At 40.5% G+C, this 25,941-nt stretch overlaps 1 long non-coding RNA gene across 1 annotated transcript; it reads left to right on the forward strand.

Moving 5' to 3' along the window:
• The first annotated feature begins 3,490 nt into the window (after positions 1-3,490).
• Positions 3,491-25,604, forward strand: LOC141117551 (uncharacterized). The gene is made up of 2 exons (XR_012237172.1): positions 3,491-4,074; positions 25,020-25,604. It is a non-coding gene; the product is annotated as an uncharacterized lncRNA (long non-coding RNA).
• The last annotated feature ends 337 nt before the right edge of the window (positions 25,605-25,941 follow it).

Genomic DNA, 25,941 nt, shown 5'->3' on the forward strand with positions numbered 1-25,941 from the left:
TGTGTCCCATTAAATGCAGCCTGTGTCCCATTAAATGCAGCCTGTGTCCCCATTAAATGCAGTGGTGTGTCCCATTAAATGCAACGGTGTGTCCCATTAAATGCAGCGGTGTGTCCCATTAAATGCAGCGGTGTGTCCCATTAATGCAGCGGTGTGTCCCGTTAAATGCATCCTGTGTCCCATCAAACCCCCTTTTCCGCAGGAGCAGAGCGGTACTTACCTTGCTGTGTTGTCGTCTCCTGTGGTGTCTCCTTCCACTGGCAGCGGCGATGGAGGAGTCCGCTCCTCATACTTCCGATTTTCTCTCTCTTGGGTGCAATGGGAGAGAGAAAATAGAAAGTGACATCTAACTCAGATGTCAATGAACCACCTGCCGTAGTAATAGATACTACGAGCGCCAGGCGGAAGCTACTCGGTGCTTCAGAAAGCACCGCAAGATGGGACAAAAGCCCGCAAATGAAGCGCCGCGTCTGTAATCTCATGATTGCATAGACGTGGCGCTTCCCATAGTGCACTGTGTCCGGCGTCCGAACACAGTGCACCTAAGGACCTTTTTTTGTATTTTTTTTTTTTAAGGGCCAGTTTTAAATTTTTTTTTTTTACATTTTTTTTTTGTGACTGCCTGGGGGGGGGGCAATGGACGGGCCGCCACTGGTGTCAGTGCATTTTTTTTTAGCACTGATCACTGTATTGGTGTCACTGGTTCCCAAAAAGTGTCACTTTTAGTGTCAGATTTGTGCGCCGCCATGTCGCAGTCCAGCAAATAAAAAAAAAAAAATTTCTGATCGCCCTCATTACTAGTGAAACAAAAAAATAAAAATGCCTTAAATATATCCCATAGTTTGTCGACGTTATAACTTTTGCGCAAACCAATCAATATACACTTATTGGGATTTTTTTTACCAAAAACATGTAGCAGAATACAAATTAGCCTAAACTGATGAAGAAATTAGATTTAAAAAAAAAAAAATTTATTGGATATGTATTATCGCAGAAAGTAAAAAATATTGTTTTTTTTTTCAAAATTGTCAGTCTTTTTTTAATTCTTTTGCGCAAAAAATAAAAAACCGCAAAGGTGATCAAATACCACCAAAAGAAAGCTCTATTTGTGGGGAAAAAAAGGACATCAATTTTATTTGGGTACAGTGCCGCACGGACCGCGCAATTGTCAGTTAAAATAACGCATTGCCGTATCGAAAAAAATGGCCTGGTCATGAAGGGGGTAAAACCTTCCGGAGCTGAAGTGGTCTTTCTGTACCTTCCTTACTTTTTACATCTCAGTAAAATACAATTCTAACTATTATTACAACTCCCTGTCAAATTTTAGAGTGAGTTTAAAAAGTCAGAGGCCCTAAACGTTTCCCTTTTGGTTAGCATTTTTTCATCCATATGTCCAACTTCCCCTTCCACTGGGCCAAACAGGCCATTCAATATACAGGCACAAAAATATTGTGCAAATCTTAGCCTCTTTAAACTATTTTTTTTTTAAACTTTATTTATAAAAAAAGTAGTCAGAACATAAAATAAAGAATCCACAGTATCTTACAGTCAGGAAAAAAACTGTCTTTTAATGCTTCCTATACAGAATAGAAGAAAGCATAGTCTCAGGTGTCATTTATAGCTCAGTGTCAAAACGATGCATCATTAGGCATGACAATGAGATCATATGGTGATCTTATCGTAGCACAAGATAAATATCTAATGTATACATAGAGCGAGCATACGGGCATAGGTATTATTCATTAGGCCTTTAATAGGAATACAAGTGGATGCCAGAAAGGGGAGAAGAAAGAGAAAGAGCAAGGGAGGAGGGAAAGTGGAGGATGACCAATGTCCTCTGTGACTGAATGGAACCCACAGGCCTGTACCCATCTGTTGGGCAGAAAAGGAAAGGGTACGTATAGCAATAACTGGGAATAGTCAAGGAGAGTATTTTATGATATGCTACAACTCCCAAACCCTATTATGTCTATCCAGGGAGTCATTTAGGGCAGCCATTAGATATTCTACCCTTTGGACATCCTGGATTCTAGCATGAAGCTCTGTAGCCATGATAAAACATGGTCAGTTTACAAAGGGGTGGGCAGAAACAGCCATGTTTTTTACAGTTTCCAGAATGACAGGATAGACAGCACAAGCACTGTGCTGTTTAACCTGCTATAAGAAAACAGGATTTTTTTTTTTAGGGTTTCAACCACTTTAAGTGCCGCTAAATATCATGCTGCTGCAAGGAAGCGTGACAGCAGCCGTTTGGATTTTTAGAGAAATGAAAAGAGGTAAATCCAAGAGAAAAGTTTTAGGAGTGAATGAGATCCATGAGCCAAAGACTTGATTAGTAAGGACTTATACTGCCTGAGTGAGCGTGACCAGTAAATATGTTGGAGTGTTCCCAGACTATTCTTACATCTCCAGTGGGATATACTAAACTATTTTTTTTTTACCAATCTTATCTCTACAAGAAGACCTTGAACACGGGACAAATTTGGTTATTTCCTGGCTCAGCATATGTAACGTTCTAAAAATGCCTTGCCTATCATACATTCTCCAAACCTTACCTATTCGACTCTCGTAAGCCTCCTTCTGATCTATTCGAGCCACCTTTAACAAATATATTTGGTGGGCTAAGGCAGCCCGTGTTAGTAGAAAAATTTTCATCAAATCGAAACCTGGTAGTGAACTAGGATTCCTGGTCCCTGCTCTATATTACACAGTGATTCACATTGCAAGAAAATTGGTGTAGGCATGGACCAAAACAACTCTGGGTGTCCATGGAACAAGACATTTCTCCATACCCCCCTGCCTGGACTCCCCTGGGCAGGAGGGTTTACTGAAGACCTGCACACCGACCTATTGATTGGCCTCACGTTCAGCTTTGGCCTTGAGAGATAGAAACTCTGGTTCTATTGGGAAAAGTTCTGACTGTCTAATGAATACTTGCAATTCTAATTAACCTTTTTTTAATCTTTTTTTACCACGTTTGCCCCCATTTTGGAGGCACTTCCTCCCCCTCTCTGCCCTATTTTTTTCTGCTACCTTCCCCCCTCCGCTTTTTCTCTACTTACCATTAAAACCCCTTATCGCCCCCCCCCCCCCCCCCTTAACATAGTAGGATACCCCCCTCATCTTGAATCATAATTTACCTAAAGACTTGGTACACATTGGACTCTCTCTATGCCCTTGCAGTTCCACCGCTCTATACCACAGCAACAAGCTGTGGTACCTGATGTCTATCATAACAAATAAGTACCATTTTTTGTATATTCATCTGGCTACTGCTAGATTTCCAATTCTGATTGCATTGTAAGTGTAATTCATTATCAAGTTGAGGCCTGACATGTACATCTAAAGAATTGAAATAAAAAAATTGAATAAATTCAAAGAACCATATCCTGTGTTATATTTTCCTGCACAATGTCCTACTGCTTTTATTATATTTGAATTTTAGACATCTGTTTTTAGTTATACCTCTGCTCTGTTGAAATATACTCAGCACTGGATTTAGAAAAGTATACTGCAGAAATTAGTGTACGTTTAAAACAAGAAAATCACTTTTAAAATGGAAGAAAATGCAGTGTAATTTTTTTGGATAACCCGAGGCTTCGCATTTTTACCCAATATCATGAAATCAATGTGCATCAATAGGACCAGTTAAGCATATTTGATGCTCTGCATTGTTACAGCTTGCCAGAAAAGCCAACTAGTCATAATATAAGTTGTAGGCGGCTACAGACAGGCAACAGGGAAACAGTTACTTGAGATAAGTATTTGATTGTAACAGTGTGAGTTCTGTTTGAGCTGTCATTGTGCAGAGAGGAACGTTACACCCTATGCTGGTCACACTCACTTCTCTGGGACTCAGCCAAAGAAGCAAATTAGCTGCACATTGTAGGAGAGGAAATATTTACAAGTCAAGGGACGGAAGTATTAGAAGAAACGTATCTTGGATCTGCGAGAAGAGCACTTCATTTTAGTGTCCTTATACCCTGGGACTGGGTTTACAAGTGTGTTTATTGTGGCTCTAAATTTCTGAGGCGTTAATTTACTGGAGAGAGAGAGAGAGAGAGAGAAAAACTAGTAAGTATAATCTGGAGTTAGTCTTCACACATCTGGATTCTCTCTCTAAGTCTGACTGTTACTCCTTGCTAATTCTCTGTCCATACAACTTCTCATCTTTAAGGCTCTCTATCATATACTATTAGGTGGCTGTGTTCAAGTGCCTTTATAAAATGGTTTTATATTTCTGCATCCTTTGCCTTTAATGTTCTCTCTTTAACTCCCTTGTCTTTTCACACCATCTATTTTTTTCATTTTGAATTCTATACAAGAGGGACTTTTGGGGTTGTCAATTAAAGGCGTGCTCTCTAAAAACGCCTAAGGTAGGCTATAACGTGAACACAACCCTGTTATGTTTGACGTGCCAAATTTTTGTTAATTATAGTCAGCAGAATTGTTTTTATATAGTGTGCTGTGTCTAATAGGCTTAGAAATTTCTATGAATTCAGACTAAGATTAAGGTGTACTAAACCCATGATGCAATATACAGTATGAGAACGATGTATAAGTGGTTTACAGGCAAGAAGGGGGCATTGTAAGAAAACTACATTTTCAAAAGTGGTCTAAAATGTTTATTTGGCTGGATACTACAGAGCAACTGTTCATCATAAACATTTAAATGATGGTTGATTTTCAGCTTTTGTATTGTCAGTGAAAAATGGTTTTCCCAATTACCACTTGGACCATGAGACCCCAATGGACAAACAATGCAAGGCTCCAGTTAACTGCTTTTAATCACTAAAAATTCATATTCTTACTATATATACCCTTTTATGCAGAAATTACACACACAGGAGTAACTTAATGCCGATATATCACGCCCTGGAAGATGATCTGTCATCACCACTGATTACACATACACTCCAAGATGCATTTGTTTTGCTCTTTTTAAGCACATTCTTGGACTCCCCCACAGTCGACACACCCTGAGTGCTTCTCAGTCCATACTGCTAAACAACCAGCATCCAGATCCTTTTAGCCTGTGTTATAAAAAGTTAAACATTCCCTTTAAGCACTCCCTTAACACATTACATATTCTATAATAGTGTATAAACATCTCCCTTAACCCTTTATGTTTAGTTAGCATTATGGACTCATTTCCAACTGTTCTGCTTCTTGAATGCATTTTTGTCACCCTAAAAATACCTTATTAACCATACTGTACTGGAGAATGAATAACAGGGGAACCAGTGCAATGTATGATGACCCATCCTGGGACTACCCATATTCTGGGCAGTCCCAAGTGCACAGAGTTTTTCTTACGTGAGCTATCATGAACCTCTTCATGCTTTATCAGAACTTGCAACTAAACAGCCATGTCAAATAAGAGGGGGCATGATGGTTGTAGTGAAAGCAAGGGACATTCACACAACCATGCAGGCCTGTAAAATCTAAAAATGTACAAACTGCCTTCAGACTTCTTAAATCCTAAAACCTGCATCTCCCCCTGTGGCCAAGCCAGGGTCAGGGTCACAGTTAGGGTCATGTGCATTCACAGAGAGGGTCAATTTGGGTCAGTGGCCCTTTGTTGGACATGTGGCTGAGATCCATCGAGATTTTGAAAAGATGAGTTGTGGCTCAAATGCAATAGACAAAGTCAGTGTACATAAACTCTGAACATGAAATTATCCAATTCAAGTCATCACGGCTTGCTGGAAAAGATCCAAGAAATTAGACATCCACCCAATGCTGTAGGACTGGTCAGATGATAATGCCTAGTACACACAATCAAAAAAATTGGACAAAAAATACCGCTTTCGAATCGATCGTATGGTAATCTGATCATTAGTGCACAGCTTTTGAAAGCCGATTACGACAGTTCATGCAAGATTATACGAAGGGACAAACACAAAAATTGTTCTTGTACGATACCTGAATGAAGATTTTAATTTAATCAGCACAATATTAGTTCTAAAAAAATAAGAAGAGCAAGACCACGCATGCTCGGAAATGAAAGAAGACATTACAATACAATATACATCACTTCCAAAGTTGTATTCTGTCATGAGATTTTTCGCAACCCCTTCATTTTCAACACGAGACTAGCAGGCAAAAGAAAAACCAAAAACATTCCTCCGATATTCTCATCGTGTGTGGCCTGTGTGTATTAAAGAAGTACTTAGATTGGTCAAAGTGCACTGCTCTCCCTTGCCATTTTTTTCACCACGGCTGTTGGGCATACAATATTGATTGTACAATTTTGGGAGTGAGAAGTGACAGATTCTAGATCCATAGCTACATGACCAGACTGAAATGTAATACATATGGGCTTATTACATTTGTTTCTTTGAGTTATAAAACAAAAAAAACAAAAAAATACTTCTAATTCAAAGCAATGTTTATGTTATGTATTTAAAGAAGAAACTAGTTTAACCGCTTTAACCACTTCAATACAGGGCACTTATACACCTTCCTGCCCAGACTAATTTCCAGCTTTCAGTGCTGTCGCAGTTTGAAAGACAATTGCGCAGTCATACTGTACTCAAACTAAATTTTTACCATTTTGTTCCCACAAATAGAGCTTTCTTTTGGTGGTATTTGATCACCTCTGCGGTTTTTATTTTTTGCTAAACAAATAAAAAAAGACCGAAAATTTTGAAAAAAATAAAAGTTTTGCTTTTGTTTCTGTTAAAAAAAAAATTGTAAATAACTAAGTTTTCCCTTTCACTGATGGGCACTGATAAGGCGGCACTGACAGGCACTGATAAGGCGGCACCAATGAGGTGGCACCAATGAGCGGGCACTGACGATGGGCACTGATGGGCACTGGTAGACGGCACTGATGGGTGGCACTGATATGCAGCACTGATGGGCATTGATAGGCGGCACTGATGGGCACTCATGGGTGGCGCTGGGTGGCACTGGAGGGCACTGATAGGCAACATTGATGGGCACTGAAAGGCTGCAAAGATGGGTTCTTATGGGTGGCACTGATAGGTACTGATAGGCGGCACTGATGGGCACTGATAAGTGGCACTGCTGGGCTCTGATGGGTACTGATACGTGGCACTGATGGGCACTGATACGCAGCACTGATATGAGGCACAGATAGGCATCCCTGCTGGCACTGCCAGTGGTAGGCATTGGGAGTGGGCACTGATTGGCAGCTGCCTGGGCATTGATTGGCAGCTGCCTGGGCACAGATTAGTATTTCCCTGGTGGTCTAGGGGGCATACCTGGTGGTCCAGTGTGGATGGCCATCCTGGTGGTACTGGGTGGCTTCCCTGGTGGTCCTGGGCGGCTTCCCTGGTGGTCCTGGGTGGGATCTGAGGGGGGACTGTGCTGATAAACAATCAGCACAGCCCCCCCTGTCAGGAGAGCAGTCGATCGGCTCTCCTCTACTTGCGTCTGTCAGACGCGAGTGAGGAAAAGCCGATCACCGGCTCTTCCTATTTACATCGTGATTGGACACGGCTGGTCACGTGGTATAGAGTCTGGCGGGCGGCAAGTGGTTAATGTCGGGCACTTTTACCCCCTTCCCGCCAAGGCCAATTTTCAGCTTTCAGTGCTGTGGCACTTTGAATTACAATTGTGCTGTAAAATGAGAACAAATAAATTTATTCTCATTTTATTCACACAAATAGGGCTTTCTTTTGGTGGTATTTATTCACCACTGGGTTTTTTATTTTCTGCTAAGTAAAAAAAGCCCCCCCCCCAAAAAAAAAGTACCAGTATTTGTTATAACATTTTGCAAATAATTTTTTTTTACGGGTTTAGGCCGAAATGTATTCTGCTACATTTCTTTGGTAAAAATAACCCAAATCAGTGTATATTATTTAGTCTGTAGGAAAGTTAGAGTCCACTAACTATGGTATAATTCTGAAAATTGATCAATCCTGATGTACTGATGGCCTATCTAATTTCTTGAGGCCCATAAATGTCAGGACAGTACAGATACCCCCCCCCCCCCAAATTACCCCTTTTTAACAATGTAGACTGTCCAAGGTATTTAGTAAGAGGTATGGTGAGTTTTTTGAAGTTTGTCATAATTTTTTTTGAAAATTAAGAAATTAAAACTTTTTTTTGATTACATACTGTCACTAGTGCAGTACAGTGTCATCATATAATGGGTGTGGCAGTGATAGGGACACTGACAGGTGACAGTACGAAAAAAAAAATTTTTTTTTTTGCGATTTTTTTAACACACATTGACCAGAGCAATATAATGTTACCATAGTAATATTTTACTACTCTGGGGAAGTGATTAGTATTTTTTTATACACAATATGTTTGCACATCGCAATGCATTTCATTGCTATACGCAAGAATTTTACTGAATGAACTTGATTCATTCAGTTTGTTTTGTTATGATTAGCTGTGATTGGCCACAGCTGATCATGGCACAGATGGCCCGTGATTGGCCAATCACAGCTAGCACACATGGATGGTTTGTGATTGGTTACAGCGCACACATGGTACCGGCAGCGGGCCAGTACAGTGATCAGCCATCGGCTGTGTCCAGTGGACGCAGCTCGTGACAGATCGTGCCGTGTGCAGAGCACGATCTGAGAGGACATCACCCGGATCCATGAGAGGCTGGCGCCGGTGTCAAACCATAGGCCTGGCGAGAACTGGTTAAAGTGACAAAAAATGTCCTTATTCTCCAAAAATACTACATACACATCCACTACTTAATGGCCATGTAATCTGTTTTTCATTAAACTGTTTCTTACTGTGTTTTTTGTCTTCTTTTAATGTCCTCCATTAGCTCCTGAAATTCTCTTTGCACTGCTCTATGCACACTACACATCCGATAGTCCATAGTACATAGTCATAGGAGCAAGCAAGAGAGGGGTTAGACATATAGTGGAATGGAGAAAGAATGTAACCACCCCCTAACAAGAAGTCATACACACATATACATAAACACTTGAATATATTTTATTTTTCTAAACCAGAGTTTAGTGTCATTTTAAGCTACAAGAAGTTCTCTATCAAATGTTTCAAGAATATAAAAACCAAATTTGATCTCTAGGTAGCAACTGAGAGCCCTCCTCAAATCTAATATTTTGTACTTTGTGGACTAGATTAGGAGTGAAATATGACAGTGACATTTCAGTACTGAGGGCCTTCTTGCAGTGGTATGCATCCAGAATGATCAAATTAGAAAAATATTTATATGTGTAGTCTTCTGTCCTATGTTTGTTTGCAACTGCATACAAAAATAATGTTATTAATTTTGGAAAATGAAAACACTCCTACACCATCAACCGGTAAACCTGTGCTGAAACAAAACAAGGATGCCACTCGTGACCCCTCTAATTGTTAAAGAGCTAATTGCCTGGTTATCATGTGAGTCTTATATATTTACTTCTACCTAAAGTATAGCTCCCAACTGTCCCCGATTTCGAGGGACTGTCCCTGATTTGGAACAAAGTCCCTCTGTCCCTCTTTTCTCCTCATTTGTCCCTCATTTTGATCTGATCTATAGAGTTGTATATATATAAATATATATATATATATTTTTTATATAAATGCATTATTTATCTTTCAAAAAGTGTTTCCCAGTGCTAAACCTTTCATCCAGTTTCTAAATTTCTGCATTTGTAAATTGCAAAAGCCAGTATAAAGGAATAGTAGTGGTAAAAAAAGCACTTGCAGGTTTAACTAATGTTTTTGTATTTTTCTTTAAGGGGCCGTGGCAGGGTGTGTCCTATGCCTACATACTTTTGCTAATAGGTGTCCCTCATTTCCATCTCAAAAAGTTGTGAGGTTTGCCTGAAGGTCCTTGTTCAGACTGTTATAGGGTGGCAACTGTCTTCCACTTGTACATCTGCCATAAATGCCCCTGATTTAGGATACAAGCAGCCATGCTGACATACATTGCTTAGGGTTGTCACTATCAGGAAACTGATTCAGAGCAATAATGTGCAACATTGCTGAGTGAGTTATGTGGGCAGGAACTGCGTGGAAGACGCTGGAGCAGATCAGCATCACTGAAATAAAAAAGAATGGACTAAAAAAAAAAAAGAAAAAAAAAAGGTGAACACTGTAGGGCAGGCAGCTGTTGCAGAACTACAAGTCCCATGAGGCATAGCAAGACTGACAGCCACAAGAATGACACCCAGAGGCAGAGGCATGATGGGTCTTGTCGTTTTGCAACAGCTGGAGGTCCGCTAATTGCATATCCCTGCTGTAGGGTATCAAAAAATCATAGCAGTTGTTTATGGCACATAATACTTAAACGAAAGGCGAGAGGCGAGACGAGAGGCTTATTCTAACTCTGACAAATGTACTGATACCAGATACTACCAGGTAACATTTTCAAAGTGGTTAGGAATGGCAGCCCTATAGTATTTTTACAGCACAAGAGTTTTATTTCCTTTTTTCATTTTATGCATACCACCAAACAGTCCTACATTCTGTGGGACTCTCCTGGGATTTTAATAGAATCCCACGGATGCAGGCCAGGTGATTTTAGCACCCTGCTTTGGGTCCTTTGCTGCTTTGTGTGGTGGAGTGATCTGCTTCCCAACATAAGCTCTATCCATCTGGGAGAGGGAGGCAGCAGTGTGGGGTGCAGAGCGTGGATAGGCAAGTAATACAATGAACACCAATGACCCTGACACCAATGTCCAAAAACCCTAATCTCACCAACCACCATTGCTCCCCTCTTGCTCCACAGAGTACCAGCTCCCCTCTCCCCCAACAAAGTATTACTGCCCCCTCTCCCTCCACATAGTACCTATGTCCCCCCCAACAGAGTACAGCCCCCCCCCCTTCTCCAACTGAGCACAAATATTCCCATTTGAGGATCAGTGCGCAAGCTGTTTTGCCTATTTGGAACATCTTTTCTCCCAATGACCACAGACACCTATAGTTTTCTTCCTCCCCCTTACCACAAATAGGCATTTTTTCCTCCTGGTAACTATCAATGGCAGCTTTTTTGTCCTCCTGCTGGCCACTAAGAAGTGGTATTTCATCCTGGGCCTTTCTTTTTCATTTCCATTGACCATAGACTCTTGCCATTTTTTTCCTCAAGCTGACTAGCAATATCAGGGGCACTATTACACATACTGTTGACCACGGTTGTCTATACATTTTGTAGTTTGTATTGAGGTACTTAGTGAAGTACATGACATGCTCCTGTCCAAAGTGTTTACTGTTTCAACAGTTGCTGGTTACTAATGCCTCGTTTCCACTGAGCAGATCGGTTCGGTACGGTACGCTATTTTGGGTGTTTCCATTATGAAAGCGGCCCATACAACCGAACCGTACCGCTCCATTCAGGGTCCTGCTTCAGATGTGGGGCCATAGAAAATGGAATGGTTCGGTTAGGGCGGAGCTATGATAAATTCCACTGATTGGCTGACAGAAAACCCTCTGCTGTGCTATGCTGAGGCATTTTTTCTAAACCCTGTATGGCCCCATGTGGTCCCACTTGCAGTGGAAACGCTCACCAGAATAGACCGGACCACTCTAGGCCATTCAAACTGTACCGACCCGAACTGATCTGCTCAGTGGAAACGAGACATAAGAGTTTTCCAGCTATTTTAATGAGGTTCTTTAACCACCTTTTTAAAATGGCCCTAGAAATTTGCAGCCCCTACAGATCCCAGTTTTCAGACTATAACTACTGGCTGTCTGACAATCTGAATTCAACACTAAGTCTAGGATCTGAAACAATTACCACCTGGGCTTACAATCATTCTACAGATCACTACATAGAAGTGCACTGCAAAAGCATGGAATCACCTGGAAATGTAGTGACGTCATGGGTGAAGCCCAGGGCTGCTGATAAGGCAGTTTAACTGGTTCTGTTGTACTGGGCCCAGGCCTCATCAGCTAAAATAGAGGGACCCAGGGCAGCTTTATTGTTCATTTTTGCCTACATGAATATACTGATTTTACTAGACCACACCTCTGCTCCTACCTGCTTACAAGGGCTTAAATTACATTTCCCTGGGCTCCATCAATTCAACAGAGGGGCCCAGGAGGTAAGAGCAGAGGAACTTTTTTAATTTTTGGGGCATAGGCATATAAAGTCAGTGCTGCTGTTCCACTGCACCTCAGGGGGGGTGGAGGTGGGGTTGGGGGACCTTGTCAGGAAGGCTGTACAGGGCCCCATAATTTCTAACAGTAGCCATGGTAAAGTCACCACACTTGTCAGTATGGGAGCTCAAGCAGAGCTATTTCAACTCTGTCCAGCCTCTCCCTACAGCAGTAAATCACTGATAGTGATCTTTTGCTGACTGACCTCCACGGACCAGATCCAGACCCCCCCCCCCACAAAAAAAAAAATTGAATAGATAAGAAATTACAAAGTCATAAATACATATTTAAAAATATTGCCTTCTGAAAACAGAATGCCTAGGTCACAAAAAAGATTTTGGGTGACCTGGATCGGGTTGCCACTGCTGCGATGCGAGAACCCGTGCAAATCCAGTATGGGTTCCCGCATCGCATAAAACTCGCAGGCAGTTCACACTTCCCTATGCTAACTGCTGAGGGTGTCAATACAAAGATAATGACAACCCCAGAACAGTTTGCATTTCACAATGCGAACTGTCAATTCGGACAGGAATTCTGGCGCGGACCAAAAAAAGAAAAAGGGTTCTGCACGACTTTGGGCCAAATGCGATGCGAATTCAGCTATACAATCTGTATGGCTGAATTTGCATCGCACAGACATCGCATGTGATTTGCATAGCAGTGCAGTGTGAATCACATGCAATGTCTGACATCGCAGCAGTGTGAACCCAGCTGGATAACATTTTCATTCACTGCGCAAGCATCAAATGCTCAAGTAAGCAAAGTTATTCAATTTTTTTATACTAGTAAACCTGTGAAAAAGTCCCATTGTACTATTCTGTGCTCTTGTCAATCTGACTTTAATTAGAACTATAGGCAGAACTTTTTTTTTTAATTTTGGATAGAGCAAGAGGGTCATAACCCCTGTCAGATGTATTTATTTTTTTGCCAACCATATCCCATTTCAAAGATTTCGCTTTACTTCCTGTCCCATAGCCAAACAGAAAGTGAGGATCCCTGCAAATTAAAGGGAATTCCTTGGGGACCCCCAGGTCACCAAAACTAGTGTCCCCATTGAAGATTTCCCCTCTATTACTTTTCTGGGGACAACCCAAAGTTGGGATTTTTTTTAACCTTCACCTTCAATGATAATGATAAACAGGACAAATGGAGAGGGAGAATCTTCCTAACGGGGGCACGGATGGCAGCAATAAAAATTGACAGGTGTTCCAACAATCCATCCCCACTCTATCGAAGATTAAAAAAAAAAAAAATGCCTTTAGTTATACCTTAATCTTATGTTAACGTAATGCTAACAATTTACACAAACCAGTCTTTCCCCTGTGTGTCCTAAGGTAGTGTCAAAAATAGGAATAAAGCTAAAGTAAAATGTATATTTCCACTTTGAATTTTACCATTCTGCTACATTACACAAAAGTCACACTAATGTTATATCATGTTAAACATCAGCCTTATGAAAACATTGCATTGGAAAAATTACAGGAAAATGCAAATTACTAATTATCCCCCCCCCCCAAAAAAAAATAAACAAACAAATATATTTTGTATGCCAGTTTTCCAACAAAGCTTAATCTGTTCAATAATGAGCCAAGTATAATATATTATGGTAAACTATAAAACCTAAAAGATATAAATGGTCAGAAATGAGACATTGTTTAAAAAAAATGCTCTGGGAATCAAGGGGATTTAAGGGGGGAAAAAGCCTGGGAACTCAAGTGATTAAGGTAGGATTAGTCTGTGTTCACTCTATTTATATTCTGTTTTAATTTTTGAAGATGATTATTTAGGTTTATGTGTATCTGTGAAACATGTGGTACAGTAGTTAAGGAGTATTTTGTAGGTAGAAGGACTGCAGCATATGTATCTCCAATCTACTGTAAGCAGGCTAAAGCCTCCTACACACGATCGGATTTTCCGACGGGAAATGTGTGATGACAGGCTGTTGGCGGGAAATCCGACCGTTTGTACACTCCATCGGACAATTGTTGTCGGATTTTCCAGACAAATGTTGGATGGCAGGCTTTAAAATTTTCCACGGTCCAATGGCTGTTGTCGGATTTTCCAGACAAATGTTGGATGGCAGGCTTTGAAATTTTCCATGGAAAAATGTCTGTTGTCGGATTTTTCAAACGTGTGTACACAAGTCTGGACAAAAGTCCAAAGTACAAACACGCATGCTCGGAAGCAAGGGCGAGCCAGAAGCGGTCGTACTTGTAAACCAGTGTTCGTAATGGAGAATTAACATTTGTGACGTGGCAAATTATGGAATCTCGAAATGCAGCGCACAATTCTCTTCTTCTTTAATGGGATAATAATGAAGCTGCCTTGCTGGTGATACTGATGGAGTTATGGCAAATGTATTTTAAAAGGCTTTTATTTTCTAGTGATAAAGAATAATATTATTATGCTTTTTTTTTTTTTTGGGCAAGTTACCACAACACCATTATCCCATAGTTTTTAAGATCAAAGATACAACTATGTTGGTGTCCCTTGTCAATTTTACATGGTATTTTTTTAAATACAACTGCCTACTCCCAAACTGTCATTTGAAGTAAAACACATAGCCAAGTATTATTCTCCACAATTTATTGTGCATTAAAAAAAGAAAACAAATAAAATTAGACATGCTATCTGCCAATAGAACTTAACCAAAAAGTGCATTATATGCATCCAAAAATATAGAAATTATACCAAATCAAATCATTATTATTCAACCAGAAAATAAAATAAAAGTCTCATGCATGTGTCCTGCTTCTTAATATAGAGGGTCAACAATGCCAAGAGTTGGTGAAAGCAGGGGTCCGTCATCCGCAGATAATTCCAAAAATCATCTGTATTAATCTCCTGGAGCTTCCGCAGCAAAGGCATATGACAAAATTGGTCACGATTAATAAAGCAACCAATTTTTGGTCCAAGAAATCCTCCTGTTCCTGGACTGGACTTGGGTCAAAGCAATAACTCCAAGGCCAATAATAAATAACACGTTATCTCCTCTGATTCCGCAGCATGTCTGGTTGATGAATGGACGTTCAGAAATGAACTGAAAAGAGCAAAATGAAAAGCACAAAATGAAAAGTGCGAAATTAAAAGCGCGAATCAACACTGACCAAACTTCTACTAACACGAAATTAGCAGAAGGAGCCCAAAGGGTGTCGCTAAAGAGCTGAAAAACAACATAGTACGTCACTAGGTTCGTGTTTGTTGGCCGACAATTCCTTGGCGTTTGTATAAAGGACAAAATCCAGGCACACGCCTTCGGACAAGAGTATGAGGTTTTGTCTGTGGAAAATCCGATTGTGTGTACGAGGCTTTAGACTTTTTAAGCCATGTTCCTTTAGGCCACACCCAATGTTCAGTATATTTTAACCACAATCACATTTGATGCAGTGTGCAGAGCGTATTGGCAAGTGTTATTGGTCTTTAATTGTTGCCCCTCCTGTAGTGATGTAATGAGTGGAGGTACTGCCCTTTTATATGCCAGCTGTGGGCAGGGCCCAGTGCACTTGGGGTATGTGAGCTGGACACCCCTGATCTGCAAAGATGTAGTGCTGAGCTGGAGCTGAATTAAAGAGCCCTCTGCAGGACTGAACTGCAAGGGCGAGGAGAGAGGACACTTAGGGGCAGACAGAGAAACCTTGACCCTCACCTAGCAGGTCCTATGGCTTGGTTTGGAGTGGCCCTTGGGCCTTTGGAAGATCTCCCTTGGGTGTGAGGAAGGACATCCTGAATGAGTAACACCTTTGCTGAATAGACTAACATCTGGGGAAGATGGTTGCGCAATTGAAGGTGTTCTGCAGTTCTGTGATCACATAATAAAAGGAGAATGTTCTGCACTGTGAACACCTATCAGCGAGACATGTACTGTTAATTGTAGTACAAAGTGCCTGTAATCTAAGAATTATGCTGGGTTAAGGTTTGTGCAGTAAAGCACTTAAATGCAACTGGACTGGACATTTAATTCTGGGTAACAGGCTCCGATCAAAAAAATGTATGTGGCGGCTTCAGACCAGGTGAAGGTGACACAATATGATAAAAATGTTTTAAAACAGGTGGGTGACTGTCCCATGCAAGAAAAAGCAGCGCGGGTCAGAGGGAAGCATGGTACGAACCACCAACCAATGAGAGCGACCCCTTGCACATTTTCTCCTTTCTATGTTCCTCCTTTTCACTACTTCTGATGTTGAGACATAAGCTCTATGTAAAAAGTTAACACAAGAGTTCACAGCCAATTGTATCAAGGCATGAGAATGTGTTTAGGTAGCTGATTTGCTATCTGCTTAATTATAAAATATGCAAAGCAACCTAGTGCATGTAGGTAGCAGACATAAACAAACAATAGTTATATCACCACCAATCCCTAACTAGATTGTGAATGAAAAGCTATTAAAGTCCAAGCTATTAAAGTCCACAAATCCCTTTACTATTAAAAGTGTGATGCCACAGGGAACCATCAGAACTATGTAAGCCATTCTCTAATATGGCTTTCATGGTCTTTTATCAGTGTAATTCTGCAGCATTATCACTTCATAGTAAAACAAAAGCCCACCCTACAAAAGTAACACGTAAAAAAGTTAATTAATGCTTAACTGTACTTTTGAACTTTAAAGTGTATAAAAACTCAAAATCTTTTCCTCAGTATGTTTAGCATCATGCCCAAATACACTATATTACCAAAAGTATTGGGACACCTGCCTTTACACACACATGAACACTAATGGGATCCCAGTCTTAGTCCATAAGGTTCAATATTTAGGTTGGCCCATCCTTTGAAACTATAACAGCTTCAACTCTTCTGGGAAGGCTGTCCACAGGGTTTAAAAGTGTGTCTATGGAATGTTTGACCATTCTTCCAGAAGAACATTTGTGAGGTCAGACACTGATGTGGATGAAAACTCTCTGCTCTAAAGGTGTTCTATCAGGTTGAGGTCAGGACGCTGTGCAGGCCAGTCAAGTTCCTCCACCCCAAACTCGCTCATCCATGTCTTTATGGACCTTTATTTGTGCACTGGTCCAAATCATTTGGTTGAGAGGGGATTATGGTGTGGGGATGTTTTTCACGGGTTGGGCTTGGCCCCTTAGTTCCAGTGAAGGGAACTCATGCGTCAGCATACCAAGACATTTTGGACAATTTCATGCTCCCAACTTTGTGGGAACAGTTTGGGGATGGCCCCTTCCATTTCCAACATGAGTGTGCAACAGTGCACAAAGCAAGGTACATAAAGACATGGATGAGCGAGTTTGGAGTGGAGGAACTTGACTGACCTCAACCCGATAGAACACCTTTGGGATGAATTAGAGCAGAGACTGCGAGCCAAGCCTTCTCGTCCACATCACTGCCTGATCTCACAAATGCGATTCTGGAAGAATGGTCAAACATTCCCATAGACACACTCCTAAACCTTGTGGACAACCTTCCCAGAAGAGTCAAGGCTATTATAGCTGCAAAGGGTGGGCCAACTCAATATTGAACCCTACGGACTAAGACTGGGATGCCATTAAAGTTCATGTGCGTGCAAAGGCAGGTGTCCCAATACTTTTGGTAATATAGTGTATATACAGTATTCTTAAGCCAACATTTTTTTAAAAAATGTTTGCAAAGTCTCCTACCTATAGATTCTGCCAGTAACAGCACTTCCTGTTGGAAGTTGACAGCACTAAGCCACTGCATTCCTTCACTTGGCCATTAGGCTGCCCATCAAGTCTATCATACCATGGCAAACTAAAGAAACAGGCTGACAATGCTGCTGTTAATTGCAAGACAGAGGCCTTAAAGAACAGCTATCCTTAAATTGGATACAATTACAGGATGATTGCTTGTCTATCAATATATTGATATAGTTAAAGTAAACTGGTGCTGAGAGAAATATGGAGACTACCATTGCTGACCTTTTGAAAATGTTATTCTCTGGCTGTTTTTTTAATACCTATTTGCCATCAATCAAGTGAAGGTAAAGTGAAGTCCAACTGTTTGATCAGACTTGTTTCAGGTTAGTGACTCTCATATCATTAAAGTCACTGATTTGGAATGATAGCAGCAAAATAACCAGCATTTTCTCCAAGCAAAGGTTAACAATTTCTCTTTTTTCTTTAGGATTATAATTTCAAATTCTAAATTGTAATGATAGATTCATTATAGGTATATCCATTTGTAAATAATTGACAGAATAATGTTAAAGGCTTGCGATTCTATGATTCTTTAGATTAGAGTGTCAAGGAATGAAAAAAGAAAGTGCTAAATTGAGAGTTTCCTCTAAGTACTTGGCAAAGCCAGCAGGAATCATTTCTATATTGTTCCAAAACGTTCTATAAAACTGATCTATGATATGTGGTATGAATGGATTTAACTAGAAATTTTGTGGACTGTATCTAATAGATATCTAATAGGTCCTATTGCCATCTGTCCCAAATCTAAGGCCTGATTCACACCTATGCATTTTTAGTGCTTTTTGCATTTTGCAGATTTGCACTGCAGTCCATTTAACATGGTTTCCTATGGACCACGTTCTGTAGTGCAAATCTGCAACATTCAAAAAGCACTAAAAATGCATAGGTGTGAATCCAGCCTAATACAGCAATGTTTATTACTTGCTGGATAGCATTCCACTTGAAGTAGCTGCACATACATTTTTCTTGATGGTGCTGCTGATCCTCCTGCATGTGCTAAATGCAGGGATCATGCTATATGTAGATCTCTATTTACTGTGAAACTTTGTGGCACATCCTGACATGCCACAATGTGTGGCCCTTCCTATCCAAGACCACAACCCACAGGAAGGTAGCATACTTGGAATTGCTTGAGGCTGGGTTCACACTATTGCAAATTGGATGAGGGTTTCCCTGCTCTTTATGGAGCCGGTTCACACAGCTCTGGGACGGCTGCGGAGCGATTTGCACAGGAGTCCTGTGCATCTTCTGGTCTTTAATAGCAGAAAACAAATGCTCCTGCGCACGAGTGGATTACCAGACAGTCTATGTATCATGATGGTATATGTCACAGGCCTTGCTGCCCTCAAGGATAGGGGTATCCTAACAGTCAAAGAGAAAAGGAAAAAAAAGGGCGCACCAGCCTTGTACATTATTCTTTGGATTTATTTTATTAAAAGTAGATAAAAGGAAAACTACTCACAAACAGATGTTTGTGAGTAGTTTTCCTTTTATCCACTTTTAATAAAATAAATCCAAAGGATAATGCACAAGGCTGGTGCGCCCTTTTTTTCCTTTTCGCATCTTTTGGTCTGTTTCAGTTCCAAATTCAGCCAAAAATTCAGACCAAAATCGGACCTGAAACGGTGAACAGGGACGTACTGGACCCCTGCTGTGACCTGCTCCCCATGGCAGTGTGAACCCAGCCTTATACAGGGGTGTGTCACAGCTCACTTAGGGTTGCAAGCTCAGGATTTTCATACAGCACATTTCAGGATTGGCTAAAATACAGAAGGAGAAGACCCTCTTATCAAGAAAGATTCCAGGTGTATGGCCCCTTTTACACTAATGCGGGTGCAGTGCAACTGTCGGTTTAGGGCAGGTTAGCTGTGCTTTCCAATTGACTTCCATTATGTCCAGTGGTTTTGGTGCGCTTTCAGACTACATCAAGAGTTCTGCATGCAGGACTTTGGTGTGCTTTCAGAAAATGCATCAAAACTGTGGGAAATAATAAGAGTCAATGGGAAAGCGCAGCTAACCCGCAACAAACCCGCGGGTACACTGTGCTGCACCATTGGTGCCATCAAACCGTGTCGCATTGTTGTGAAAGGGGTCTAAATAAGATATTTTACCTATCCTAAAGAAAAGTCCTCAAAAGACCTTAAAAGTCAAAATTGTAATAACATGTCTTCTCCCACTTAAGATACCGATACTTAAGGCCACGCTCTGTTTACTACCCACTTAATTGCCACATATTGTTGTCATAAAAATAAATAGATAGTACAAAGGAGTTAGTGTCACATGCTAAAAATCCTCACCATGTTACATAAATGCTAGAGCTTTATTAGAAGAACTACTTTTGTCTTTACTTGGCAACTATTTATAAATGCGACTGACAGGAGCTGATACTGTCTATAGAAATCACGCTCACAGGTATTATCTGTAAACTTAAGTGAACAAATCAAAGTCAATGGAACGTTTAGCGAATCATTAGTTCTCAGCACTGGCTCGGTTATTTTTTTGGCATAGTGCTGTGAGCACTGGGAATGGCTGTGGCCAGTCCAGGTTAAAGTGAAAGTCTAGCCAAATATTTTTTTATAAGTTTTGGAGAGTGGAATGGGTTAGAAACCTTGGATTAACAATCTCTGGTCCTGTCTGTACTGTGCGTGCGCCTAAACACAGCTCCAGAGCACTGCTGGCAATGCGTATGGGCCCAAAACACAGCAGTACAGGCAGCTCTCTGGTGCTGTGTATGGGCACATGTGCAATATGAAGGCCCACAAGGATTAATAGGACATGAAGCCCTGAAGATCACTGATATGCCTGGGGTGCTCTCCAGACCGGATGTATGGGGAAGTGTTGGAGGGAGGCATGAGACAGTTAACAGTAACAGCTAAAAAGTAAAACTAGGGAAGAACAAAGGAGGTTAACATGAGGGTTTAATACTACTTTAAGACTGAACGTCCCAGTGCACTGTGCATTGGCACGGCAACTTATAGTCCAACTGGGAAACACACAGGAAATGACGACATTGCATCAGCTAAGCAAGCTTTGTGAACATAAAGTTGGCCATACACCAATAGTTACCTACATCTAGGGCAATTGTATTTTGCCATTGTACTGCTATTGCAGTTTGACAGATGGCTCCGCTGGCTGTCAAAATACCTCAACAGGAGATGCATGAGATTGGATGCTGTCATTCAGGCGAACATTTCCCCAACAGGCTCATCCAACAAAAAGTGTTCGAACAAGCAGGACCGGCAGATCCATCCACTGTGCAAATTTTGTCCAGTTCCTCAGGAACTCCCTGAAATTTTTGCATGGTGTACGGTCAGCTTAAGAAAGGAAGTATCTTGCTGCTAGGAGGGTAAGCATTTTTCCCCCTGATGCATTCCCCACTGAAATCAATGGAAAAGCATCAAAGCATATGTCAACAAGCATCTGAAGGGAAACGTCGTCCGATAATCATATGAGGAAAATCTGCCTCTAGGGCCCTTGTTTATTAATAACAAATCTGGCTCTGTGAACAGTTTAATAGAAAAAAAAATTAATAAGGTATTTCATGCATACATTGGCCACAACATAATATCCAATGCTTATATTTTTCAGTGAGGCATTGCTGCCCAGCACAAGGCCACATCACTGCTTAAAATGTGATTGTTAGACTGGAATTTCAATGCTCAGACCAAAGAACTGGTTCCTTAAGAAAGCACTTCCTTGTCCTTTGCTCTCAGGTTACCTCCTCTCACTCAGACCCTTACATGGTCAGCAAGTTGTCACACTTGGATTTATAAACTGCATGGCAAAAATGCCAACACGTGTCTGTCATGCAATATTATGCTGGTTCTTTAAAAAAATCTGACATGTTAGTTGTTTCTGGTATCTTTCACTTAAAGATTATCTTTTCCAAGAACAGACATTTTAACTTTTGGTTGATGCTGAAGAGGTAAACTACCTAGTGGCTTTCCTTATCTCTCAGAGATTCTGTTGGTAAGATCACTGTTTTTGAGGTTCTAGGTTCACACCCTAGCCACAGCCATCATGAGGGGATTCTACTTTCCCCATGAGTAGTAGTAATCCATTCCGTGTTATGGAGAATGCAAAAAGAGCAGGAACCCCTGCCTGGATGAAAACCAGAGGATGGATGAATGCTCAAAACTACAAGATTTGCAGGAACAGTCCCAGGAACTCAGATGATTTAAGAAGACAGTATGTGACACACCCTACTCGACTAAAACTCAAATAGTTTTGACTGGACTAATATTTTAATTGATTTATTATTAGTTGTAGTGAAATATATTACAAATACAGAATGAGATAAATATTTCTATTGCCAGTAATTGAAATGCTCACTGCAATAAAAAGGCCGCTTCAGTTCATAATTTTTGGCAAACTAAAAAAAGTAAACATTTTTTCCCAACTTGAGTTTAAAGAGTTTTACCCTTCTGTTGTCCATGTGTTACCACCTGATTCAGCACTGTAACATACAAAAATCTATTTTCTATAAAGCAGGGGTAATTGTTACATTTTGGAGCTGCCTCAAGCTTTCATCTAACATTTTAGACAGGCAACTCCATCTGTTCAGGTACATGGGAACCAACGCTCAGAGCTGCCTCTTTTTTGCACCAAAGGAGCAGGTTTTTTCAAACAAGATAGGATATATCACTGAAAAAAATGGAATTGTCCCCTTTTTGCTGAAAACCCTTCAATTATTGAGCCATGCTTATATGTTATCCCCATATTTCCAGTCCATTCACGGCAGAGGAAGTTGCAGTTCTCAAGTGCGGTAATAACTGCAATTAGTCCAGTAGTAGTCCATTGACACTTCCTCTATCTCTAGAACTGAAAGTGTGTACCTCTGTACAGGCAGAGAACTGGAGTAAGAGTCTGCAGCAGTTTGGCATTGCATCTGCGATCCATTGATCTTTGCAGAAGTCTTTGCAGATTCCTGTGGTAAAAATAGCACAAATATGTACATTTAATATTTTTACAAAAGGTGAACTTTAATGTATTTAGTACAATTTAGTGCTATGAAGCATGAGTGCATTGCAGAGGATTGCAGTTTGATGCATGCAGAAAACAGCATAGTATTACAAGACAATGAGTGCATGTTACATGTGGCTGAAGTAAGGACTTTCCTTCTCTCTGAAAATAGCTTATTTCCCTGTTTCCTGGTAACCTTATCATGTGTTTGCTCCCCAAGGTCACACTGTCCTTAAGGCTACCAAGATAACCTCACATACACTGTAGGTTCTCTTCAGCTTTCTAATCCTGGACATTCAGTAGCATTAGCTGTGTTGTCAGACTTACCCATATTATTGTCAAAGTATCTGACATATTTATTAGACTTTAGTCAACTGTGTTGCTAAAGTAAATCTCAATGTACTGTGAATTGTTTCCACTTTAAAATGCTTTTTTTTATCTTTCCAAATAGCTTTTTGTTGTTATAAGTCTCATATGCATCTCCCTTTAAAATATGGAAATATGGCCAAATACCACAAATATAGGGCAACAGACAGATATGGATATAAATTGCAAAATGGTATTTTTATAGGGATCTCATTCTCATGATTCAGGCAAAAAACAGTACTAAACTGCATAAATTAAAAGGCCAGTGGTTACTTATTGAATCTCGCGCTCCAGTGCCACTTTTTTCCCTGCTTCCAGATGTAAATATATTTGTATAGTTGGGTGGAAATCACTTTGCCTGAGAGTACCTACCTTGTTCCAGTGCCCAGTGCTAGAAAACAGAGAATGTGCCAGTACTTAGAACCACACTGTCGATCTGCAAAGTGCCCAACAGGTGGTGGATCCAGCTCAGGCCACAGTGTACTGCACACAGAGAGCCAGTTGGCCATGTATTGAGCACCAGGGGTCTAGAGGATGGTGAGATCTTTAGAAATAGGCCGAAAGGTACTTAGTGCTACCGCCAGATATTCTGTACTGCATTTGTGGTTGTATCGACATGTACATTTCTGCCTGCAGAACTAGTGGGCCATTTCAAATCCATCACGGGTAGGAGACAAAAAAAATCCCCTTTTGTTAAAGTGGTACTAAATGTTAGTCAGGACACCTGTGCTGCTTATCTGATTTATGGGCTGTAGAGATGGGTATTGAGGGCAGGTGAGCGATAGGCTCTTGCTGCCACCAAAATGCTGGGAGAAGGAGGAAGCAGGGACATGGTTTGTCAGGCACTTTGATTATCTATGGAAGTGCACAGCACCAGCTGGGAAAATGCACGCTTGGGTATTTCCAGGTGGAGCCTTTCAGGATATAGAGACACCCTCTATTGGGCAGAAAAGAAAAGCAAGGTCTACAGATGAGAAAATTAGAAGAAAGGTATCACTGGGAATTATGATTTTGAATGCTAAGCTTACCAAGATATAAAAACAGGAGGATTTGATATTACTAAGCTTATTTCTCAGCTAATACTAGTTAAATATTAAACGTGTTGTAAAGAAAACTGTATATTTATTATTATAGGTAAGATAGGTAAGGGGTAAACCCATCAATTCATATGATTCAGTTTTGAGTAGATTCTAGTTGGGGAAACTAGGAAATCTCCCTTACCAAATCCCTATCTGCTCTGTCACTTATAAGAGCCTGTAAAGTCTTCTTGCTTTGTAAAAACATCACCACCAATGCATTCTCACATGTCCAGGTGAGCTTTAAAAAGATGGTGGATGACTGCACTCCCAAACTCCATCAAAAACTTAGAACCAATGTTAATTAGTTCAATATATGCTCACTAAATGCACCGAATGGCTTTAGGGCAATGTGACCTTTATGTTGTCTCTACTGATTCATACATTAAGTTAAAATTGGTAAATTATATGATCTCACAGAGAATTTCCATACTTTACACATTGGGAGCTCCATTATCTGTTCACAGTAGGATTATGACTGACAGTGCTGTCCCATTTGCAGGGTCATGCGTTGACTGTTAAGTCTCATTACTTGTGTTGTTGTAAACATTTCACCATTACAAGAGTCATAAAAGTCAGTTGAGGAACTTCTGCTTTCTAGGCCTCTGTGGTCTGTGTAGCTGGTTCCATGTGATTTTATCTATGAGGAAGGAAAGAGACTGTCAAACTATGTATGTTTATTTAAATCTATTTTCCTTCTATTTTTTTTCACCGCATTTTTTTCTGTATTTAACAAAGCCTTAAATAAAGGTTGTTTTATTATACTATATGCATGTGAAGTATTTGTCATTGTTTGTTCTTGCAGTGATTTTCTCAGATTTTAGCTCAGAATTATTCAAACATCTGTTATGCTAAATACTTTTGATTAGTTGAGTATTTATCATGCTATGCTTTTTTTCCCTGTAGGTACACAATGGCTACCTGTACATGTGTTCTATGGTGCATATTTTGGATTGTGGTCTTGATTTTCTTGGCTTGGCCATTGAGCATCTTCCTTGGTGGTCTATATGGATTCCTGGCACCCCTCACCACTTGTATTGGATTGGATAAAGTGACAGACTTGCTGCTGCAAGGAGTTAACTTGGGCCGCACCTGTGCTGAATATGCACGTGTAGGCAAATCTCTGTGCTGAGCTGGAGACCTACACCATCAGTGCCCTAATCAAAGCTTCATCTCAAGACAAGGACACACCTCATAGGCTAAATAATTCCTACCAGTCATCAGAGTCAATTATATAATATATTGGTGCCACATTATGGCATGTAAAATGTATGACAATTGGTGCTTTTGTTTTTACAGTTTTTGTTTTTAAGTAAAAAATGTATTTAATACGGGACCTATGTCTTGTCTTTGGGACCACACATTTTTGTAGTCAATGTAACAGATACTCTAAACTCCGCTTGCCCAATATTGCATGATGGGACTTATTTGCTCTTTGCAATAAAATATGAAGTCATGGAGATATTCAATAAAGATTGCTTGGTTAACAAATGTTCTGCTTTACAAATATCTTCATGAATTGAGGGGGGGGGGGGGGGGTGGCTGTTCATATTAACACTTGTAATCATATTCAGAAGTGTCTTGCTTGGGGATTATCCAGTGACTACCAATGCTCTTTCACAGCAAACAGCGTTGGGGATTAAATAGGATATAGACCCTTTACCACCACTGACTCCAGCTTGTGTTTATGCACTAAATGAATACTACAAAACCTACCTTGCTCTTATGGATGTAAACACACCTACATTTTCATACACTGTACTATTTTCATCCTAATATTTCATATAAAAGCTAAATTGGAGTTTTTTTTCCTCTGCCCAGCTTCACT

Source organism: Aquarana catesbeiana, linkage group LG13, assembly GCF_042186555.1.
Source record: "Aquarana catesbeiana isolate 2022-GZ linkage group LG13, ASM4218655v1, whole genome shotgun sequence".
Classification (NCBI taxonomy): domain Eukaryota; kingdom Metazoa; phylum Chordata; class Amphibia; order Anura; family Ranidae; genus Aquarana; species Aquarana catesbeiana.